The sequence below is a fragment of the Macaca thibetana genome, chromosome 1 (genome assembly GCF_024542745.1).
Source record: "Macaca thibetana thibetana isolate TM-01 chromosome 1, ASM2454274v1, whole genome shotgun sequence".
Classification (NCBI taxonomy): domain Eukaryota; kingdom Metazoa; phylum Chordata; class Mammalia; order Primates; family Cercopithecidae; genus Macaca; species Macaca thibetana.
In genome coordinates this window covers 67,048,900-67,057,668 of record NC_065578.1, presented here as the reverse complement: position 1 = coordinate 67,057,668, position 8,769 = coordinate 67,048,900, and the positions used below count along the sequence as shown (strand labels likewise).

The following is an 8,769-nucleotide window of genomic DNA, read 5'->3' as shown; positions in this document are numbered from 1 at the left end:
CTGCTATAAGTTTCTACATGCTCATCTTCAATTTCTATGCTCATCCCTTTGTAGATGGGTAACGGTTTGCAGACTGTCACTATTCTATGAACCACACTTTGAACAGCACTCAACTAGAAAACTTCCAACAGGCCACTTAAGTTACTGGTGTTCCAGTTTCCAGGTTTTTGCAAGAGACTAATGAGAGAAAAGTAAGAGTAAGTACATGAAAGCACTTATTAAACTATAAAGTGTCCCAGGAAGGGAAATTAGTAGTATGGCTTAGAGAAGTCTATTCTGTGGTCTGTGGCCAAAAAATACAAACTCCAGTATGCCACCCTCTCAGTCCCTGTGGTGTCATGCTGTTCTGTTTCAGATGTATCATTTGAACTGTTAGTACCTGTGAATCAGTCAAGCATTTCCTAATGCTGAACAGAACAGGAAATAAAGACCTCTCTGGTAGCCTGTGACTTGCACCCCCAAAACCACCCTCATCTGCAGCTTGCTAAGATCACACCCCTGGGGCAAGGCATGCATTCATACACCGACTCTACCTGTGACACCTCTTCTACATGTGCAAATCATTTCACTAAGCCTGATACTTGCTTAGGGGTCAGAAGGAAAGCAAGAGGGAATATAATGCCCTGACTGCAGTCCCTAGTTTCCAGATTCCCCAGGGCCCACTTGTCCTCAGTTGGTGAAACTCAATACACAGACATCCCTCACCAATGCTTTCAGACTCCATTTCAAGTGCGGACTCTGCCCACACTGGTTCTAAGTGACCTACTTTGGCCTCACCTCTTTTCTCTCCACCCTGTCAAACAAGAAAGCGGTTACCTAGGAATATTCCAGAAGTCCGCTGAGTGGTTTTCTGAACATTCAGCTTCTTTACTCTTTCTGGACTCCAAGAAGGCAAGCCCCCTGTCTGATTCATCCTTGTACCTCTCCCATCACCTTTAGCATCGCGCTTGGTACACAGCGGGTGCTCGGTAATGTTTGTCGAATGGCCCAAGGAATAGTACGAAATCTGTGGAAGCAGAAATGGCTCCTCTATTTACCCGACCTTGAACCATTCCAGAAAAGACCAACCAAATCCGATTAATTCATTGGGCAGAACTCTGCCAGGTACTGGACATTCGGAAACAAATTTCAGGGGGTTGGGGCAGATGGACGGGAAGCTAATGGTGGGTGGATGTACTACAAATTCAATAATCCGCAGTTATACCTCCACTTTCTGTGAAACGTCTCTCCGTGGCCCCAGGGCCCTTTAAATGTTACTGTGAGTGTTTTCCTCCATAGTGTCTGGGGCAGAGCCAAACTTTTGTGTAGGGGTTTGGCAGCGCTCATCCTCACAGCCCTGGGGACGGCTGGCACAGGGGCTGGCGAGGCGTTCGCACGCGAAGGAAACTTGCGAGGCGTCAGGGCGGCCCCGCGGAGGAGCGGGTCGTAGAGTGGGAGCCCTCAACTCCTAGAACTTCAGGTCCTCCATGAGAATAAGGGGAAGGGGGATGGCCAAAGACGGCCAGACGTCCACCGAGCTTCCCCAGGCCAGGCCTCTCCCCTCCTCCAGCCGGGCCACAACGCGGGCTCCGCGGCCCGGGGCAACATAGCCAGGGTGTCTGGGCGGGAGGCAGGGCCCGGCGCTGAGGAAGGAGCCTGGGGCCGCCGCCGCCCCGCCCACCCCAGCGAGGCGGAGCCGGCGCCCGGAGGAGCAGGAGGAGGAGGAGGAGGAGGAGGAGAGGTCGGAGCCGTCTCCAGGAGCCCTTAGAGACCGAGTCCCGGCGGCCACGGCGGGGCAGCGCACCAGCAGGCGGGTGAGTACCAAGCGGCGGGCGCGGGTGGTGAGTCGGGTCCCCGCGGGGTCCGGGCGCGGCGCGGGGCGTCGGCCAGCGAGTTCGGGGGCCGCCTCCGAGTCCCGGGTGCTGGGAAGCGAGATGGAGGGAGGGAGCAGAGGAAGGAAGGAAGGAGGGAAGAGTGTCCTGTAGGGCGGGGACTGGTCGGGGCGCTGGGCGCCGGAGACCGGGGAGAGGCGGAGGAAGGGGGCAAGGGACACCCAGACCCAGAGGCAGAAACCGCGCGGTCGCCCTCGACGGGCGGCAACCCGAGGTCGCGGGGAGCCGGTGCCCCCACGGCTGGGGCTGGGGCTAGGCTAGGGGTGGAAGGAAAGGTCTCCCCGCGAGCTCGCTTGCCTCCTCGCCAGCCTGCGGCCGTGCGCCCCGCGCCCGATTGGGAGGCCCCCAGTGTTCCCAGCCCTGGCTTGTGGTGGTGCCAGGCGTTGGAGGAGGGCTGGAATCTGGGGGCGACAGAGACGCCACGCCCCTCTGCCTGCTTTCTACCTCCCGGGACCAGCCGGCGGGAGCGCAGCGTTGGAATCCACTGGGCGCTGGGGGTCTAGCAGGGAAATAGCGGGTCGCAGAGGGGAGAGCCCATATGACGCACCCTGCGAGGGACCCCCAAGTGGGGTCCCTAGGTTGCCCTTCTGCAGACTATATTTGCAGGTGATAAGGGGGAGGTTGAGGCTCAGTCTTGCGTGATTTTTTCTTAAAAAAATTATTGCCCCGACAGTTATCCCGTGGGTCAGGGTGACTTCTGTTTTTCATTGTAATTAGGGCGTATCAATAAAAGCTAACTTTAAAACCCTGTCAGCGCCTGCCGTCACTCACTCGTCCCTCGCTTTGTGTGTACTGTAAACTTGGCTTAAATCATTCATAACTCACGGTAAGGAAGCCGTGATTCTTGTTCACGTCGCCGCGGTGGAGTGAAACTTTGCCCAGCTGGGGCTGAGTGCAGGCACTGCCGCGGCCGGTCATCTGGTGGTCATCCTGCCGGGCGTGGTTGTATACAAACAAGTGGGTAGAGAAGGAAATCTCTGAACGCCAGAGGTAGAAGGGAGGTTCCTGCGCCCACGTGTCAGGGCGCGTTTAATGGCTGCTCCCAGCGGAAACAAACGGGAATTTATTAGACCATGTGGAGTTGGACAAACTTCACATGATTAGCTTCCTTCCCATCAGTTACTTCCTCTCCCCCCCTGCTGTCTTTGCCGACACAGTTTATATTTCCTGGGGCGGTTGTAGCTTCGCCTGAATAGGCTGTCTATAATGAATCTTTTGGATGTCGTCAGAGGCAGGGTCTGCGTCTGTGCCTTCTCTATTTTAAAAGCGGAGTTTGGCTTTGTTTTTAAAAGTGCTAGTCACCAGACTGCACCCTTGCCAGCGCTTCTCAGGTCTCAAAGTAAATTATCGCAGGATGGCGGCCCTCACCTAGGAGAACCAGGAAGGCAGGCAGCGCTAGAACGACGGGATTGAATTTTACTATTGCCAAAACAATCACATTCAAGTAAGGAGCTGTTTTGTTTTGTTTTTGTTTTTTTTTTTAACCCAATTATATGTACTAGCAAGCCCCTTTTCTAGTAAACTAACATGATTCACACACACAATTTTTAAAGTAATCAAACATTTTACAGAGTCTTAAGTGATAAAAGGACTTTCAGATAAAATGTTCAGTCCCTTTGCCTTCTCTAATAGTTAACCAGCGCCGTAAAGCCCTGGTTTAAATCCAAAAAATGCTTAAAAGTCTACTGCGTCGTTAGACCTTATAAATAATGCAGTCCTATTTTTGCTGTATTTAACTCACGTAATTTACTAGATATCGAACACCCAACAGGGCACACAGCACTGAGATTTGTGTAGAAATATATGAAAATGTGAATCTGTGTTTCACAAGAGCCTGAAAAAAATAGTATTATAAAAATTTCCTGTCCAGAAAGCTCCAATCTTACTTGAAAGCTCTCTAACAATTAGATTTGTGGATTTGTGTTGTCACTTGTTAGAGAATATCGGTGGTTTATTAAAGTGTGAGAGCAAAGGGCTTCATGGTCAGAACACTCGAGGAAGTGGTTAGCCAATATCAGATTAGTTTTTTTTTTAATTGTTGAAAACTTCTGTCTAGCAGGAAAAAAAATCAAATTTAGAATTAAGTGATTTATTGTGTTTTGCTTTAATTTGGAGTTTTATGTCAGCTTAAGCTTAACCTAGAAAGGCAAGTTGTGAAAGTCAAGTAAATTTTTCTGAGCCCTAACTTGGAAGAGAAGCTTGTTTAACAGTGATTTGGGGTGTTGGCTTTGGAGTCAGACAGACTTAGATGAAAATATTAGCTATTTAACCTTTTCAGTCTGATTTATAAGATGGGGATAATAATGGTCTCTATCTGTAGGGCTTTAAAGTATGTGAAACAGTCTTTGGAAAACACTTAAACTGGACTTAACACACAGTACATGGTCAAAATTATTAGATATTAATCTAGCTTGTTCAAGCAGCAGGCTACTGGATAAATTGCAAGGTGGTAGCTTGAACCTTCCGAAAATGCTAGATAGAGCAATTTCAAATTCCACAGAAGTAACTGGTATGTGTGTGTGTGTGATGTTTCTACCACAACAATATGAATAATTATGATTAAAGGATTAATAGTTTTAATATGCTTTTAGTGCCAAAGTTACCGTTGCATAGTAATTTTGACAGAAACATTGCATTATCCTTTACATTTAAAGATAATTTATATTTCAAATAGTTGTGTTTATTAGCCCTAGGTAGGAAAGTAGCCAGGAACTGAAGTATTCATCTTTAACCAAGCATAATTCTTAATTAAAGTATGAAAACACGTGACCCAAGGGTATCTTGTTATTTACTTTTGCATGTACTGATGTCCAAGGCCAACAGATAAGCCATAAGAAGTGTTAGGCTGATTGTGAGTGGTTGTTTTATTTGTAAATTTTCATGAGATTGGGTGTTCAGTTAATTCAGGGACTCTACTCATCACATTGTTGACTCACTTCCTAAAATCTAAAAGATTTTTAAAATGTCTTTATCTTGCTAGGCGCAGTGGCTCACACCTGTAATCCCAACACTTTGGGAGTCCGAGGTGGGTAGATCACCTGAGGTTGGGAGTTTGAGACCAGCCTGACCAACATGGAGAACGCCCCCCCTCCCCCGTCTCTACTAAAAATACAAAATAAACTGGGCATGGTGGTGCATGCCTGTAGTCCCAGCTACTTGGGAGGCTGAGGCAGGAGAATCACTTGAACCTGGGCGACAGAGGTTACGGTGAACCAAGATCGGCCATTGCACTCCAGCCTGGGCAACAAGAGCAAAACTCTGTCTCAAAAAAAAAAAAAAAGCCTCTGTCTTTAAAACAAACCCTTTAAATCTTCTTGTTTTTGTCTTAATGCACGTCAGTTGCACAGAATTGGGCTGAACCAGGAGCTTAGCTCATGCCACAGATGATTTCTCGTTTTACTAATTGCTCCACTGGGACACAGAGATGTGATTTATAATAATTTTAAATAACTATAAAGGGTACAGTGTTATTATTAATTGTTTCTTGCCTATGACATTATGCTCTGAAACAGTTGAAGCATTTGATTGAGTAAATTATTGACGCTTTTCACTCCTAGAACATAGCATAATGATTTGTGGCTCATACTTCTAGGTGAGTAGACAGTGAGCAAGTTACTTAATCTATGCTTCCATAAGTGTTATAAGGAATAAATGAGCTAATCTATGTATATAGCGTTTGGATTAGTGCCTGGTGCATAGTCCACATTCAATAAATGTTAACATTAAATTATTGAAATTTTCTCTACATGTTGTATAATGAGCATGCATTATTTTTGTAACAGGAAAACAGCTATACAAAATTTTAGTATTTCCCCCAAATCTAAAAAAAGCTCAGTAATTTAAATAGTCCTGCCAAATAGTACTTACAAAGTAAGAGAGTTAGGCAATCATCATTATGTCTTTTGAATGTGAAATGGTTTGTAATTTGTTAAACAAGTTAATTCTTCCAAGTCTCAATTCCATTTTCTTTTTCATTAGACTTTTAAAAATCAGTAATGCATGAAGTCTGTTACAGTTTAAAATGGGGAAAAGCAATGTGCACAGTTACATTGTGTTATTACAATTACAGCTAGCCTAAAAATTATTTTTAAACCATAAAAAAAGGCTAGAAGAAAATAAAGACAAATTGGTGATGGGATTATGGTGCTCCCCCCACCCCAACTTGCTTTTCCCCTATTTTCCACAATGCGCCTATATATATACTAAAAAATAATTCATTTGTGTAATAGTTACTAAACAAATCTGGTTTATTAACTACAAATACTAAAAATAAAATTGTGTAATAGTTACTAAAAAACAAATCTGGCTTGTTAACTACAAATAGCAGGATTTTGTTGTTGTTTTGGAAAAAGCACCAACTTTTATGGCAGTTGAATGTCCTTCGGTTAAATGTCAAAACCTTTGCAGTGAGAATTGTTTAGCAGTAAAAGAGAAGGCCCAGAAGCTTGTAGGTTGATCTTCATGAGGAATATTTGAAAAGTCTACCAGTGGGTTTTTAGGATCTGCATATAGACCTAGTCCACTAACCTTGACTTTATGGAAGTTGTGACTTCCCAGATCCAGGCCTGCATTGATGAGCTGCGCTTTTACAGCACCTTCAGTATATCAGACACCAGGAAGACAGTAATGAGGCAAATATTGGTGCACTTAGTTTAACAGGAAGGTTGGATAGATAAAAACTAATTACAGCACAATTGTATGTATTCTATATACTGGGCTGTTTCTAAACCCTTCCCATATACAGTCTTGCTCAGTTCTCACAACAGCCCAGAGGAGGAAGCTGAGGTTCCCTAAAGTCTGAACCTTGCTTAAGTTGCAAGAACAGAATTTGACCCAGAAGCATCTTAACTCCGCATCTCATGCCCTCTGCGCAGGGATGGAGGTGCATCCAGCCAGAGGTGAGAGTGAAGAGGGCTTTATGGAGTCAGTTTTGCTTAAAAACTATAAATCACATCAAGAGAAACATGAGGAGGAGACTCCTTTTAGGTGACCTACCTGAGGAGAATCATCAGTGCCTCTCCATCAGACTTGCCACTCTTTAGCCATAGCGGTTAACACTTCCAAATGGCTGCTGAGACCCAGCAGGCCTGAAGAGAACACAAAGGTCCAGTCCTTGGTGACCCTGTGAAGTCTACCTCTTTCATCCCTGGACTCCCAAAGGGGGCCTGGATAATACAGATGAAGGAACTGACCTGCTAAGTCCTGTTCTAGAACCAGCAGATACCCACACATCCTGATCTCCCCACTTTCCTCCCTTAGGAACGACAGGAGAGTAGTTAACAGGTAGCATGGATCCAGGGCAGATGGTGGAGGTGATTTGACTTAAGATAACTTCTAGCTAGATTATTCCGTTTATTGGAGAGTCTCTCTTGAAAATCATTTCTGGTGTTACTGAAATGTTTGGTTTATCATGTCAGGCTTTATTGGGTATCATAAAAGTGCTTGGTTGTGAAGTGTCTGGTTGCCATCCTGTGACAAGGAGGGTTTTTGTCTTCTTTTAATGGGTCTGCATTTCAGAGAATTACTGTATAATAAAAACTGGAGTGTTGGCCGGGCGTGGTGGCTCAAAGATCGAGACCATCCTGGCTAACATGATGAAATCCATCTCTACTAAAAATACAAAAAATTAGCTGGGCATGGTGGCAGACGCCTGTAGTCTCAGCTACTCTGGAGGCTGAGGCAGGGGAATGGCATGAACCTGGGAGGTGGAGCTTGCAGTGAGCTGAGATCACGCCACTGCACTCCAGCCTGGGCGGCAGAGCAAGACTCTGTCTCAAAAAAAAAAAAAAAAAAATACTGGAGTGTTGGAGACTATTAAGACTTAATACTTTCAGTTCTGCCGGAGGGTTAGTAGCTAAAAGTTCTAAGAGATTGGTTGCTAAAATCTTCTGTAATTTTCAGTTTCATTGATTGTATAATAACTGGCTGACGTTGGGCCCAGAGAGTCAGAAGGCTTTGTATTCTGTGTGCTTTCTGACACAGTAGGGCCACCACTCCCCTTATAGGCAAGGTCATGTGATTGACACATAGGATCCCCTTTGGTTGACAGAAGAGAGAAGTATAAGCTCTGGTTGAACTTGAGTTTGCGTGATCACACATGCTCACTGGAGTGAAGTCTGAATCAGTTGTCGTCTCTGCACTTGTGTGTAGAGAATTGTCTTCATTCAGAACGGCTGTGTCCAGACTCACATGAGCCCATCTTAACTTCACTGATGTGAAATAATCAGGCTTTTATTTAGCTGCAGATGGCACTAGCCAAGACGTCCTTGACCACTGGACACTAAACCCTTAACTCCCCACTGGGACCCTTTGACTCAGACCCCAAGCTTGCAGTTACATCAAATTTTGTGGGATTTTGGGTGGGGGGATAAATTATTGCCGGGGAAAAACATGAGGTTTTTTCTCAAGTGAAGACTCATACTGAAATCCATTAACCCACCATAAGCTAAAGCTAAGGATGGAAAGAGGAATCAAAATCTGAAAGCCTCCTGGACTTTATTGAGGCTTATTGAAGACGTTAGTGAGATAACATCATCATACCAAGTTTAACCAGAATCTCAGGCAAATTAGAAAAATGTAACCTTTAGACTGGATGCCTGAGTTATACCTACACTAATGAAACCTGAATTATTAGACCATGGCCTGCACATTAGACCATGGGGCTTCATGTGGGTATATAAGGTCATGATTGGCTGTGCAGATAAGTTGTCATGGGAGGGTTGGATGTCTGGCCAAGAAGCAGAAAGAATGGATTATGACTTCTTGACAGGGATGCCTTGAACTGTTGTACAGGTTGTTCACTGCACAAGAGGGCCTGGGCAAGGAGGCAAATGGGAGGTTCACATCTGCTAAACAAACAAAAACCACATGCATCCTGAAGTAGGATTGCCTCTACTAG

General features: G+C 45.3%; 1 protein-coding gene across 4 annotated transcripts in view; it reads left to right on the top strand.

The window, feature by feature from the left end:
* The first annotated feature begins 1,663 nt into the window (after window positions 1-1,663).
* Window positions 1,664-8,769, top strand: part of GNG12 (G protein subunit gamma 12) — a 129,376-nt gene continuing 122,270 nt past the window's right edge. The window contains exon 1 of one of the 4 annotated variants that reach the window (XM_050765120.1): window positions 1,664-1,793. The gene's annotated coding sequence lies outside the window, so the exon portion shown is untranslated. Of the gene's footprint in view, window positions 1,794-2,078; window positions 3,316-8,769 lie in introns of those variants that run through there. The other 3 variants (XM_050765312.1, XM_050765483.1, XM_050765036.1) reach the window with 3 other exon arrangements.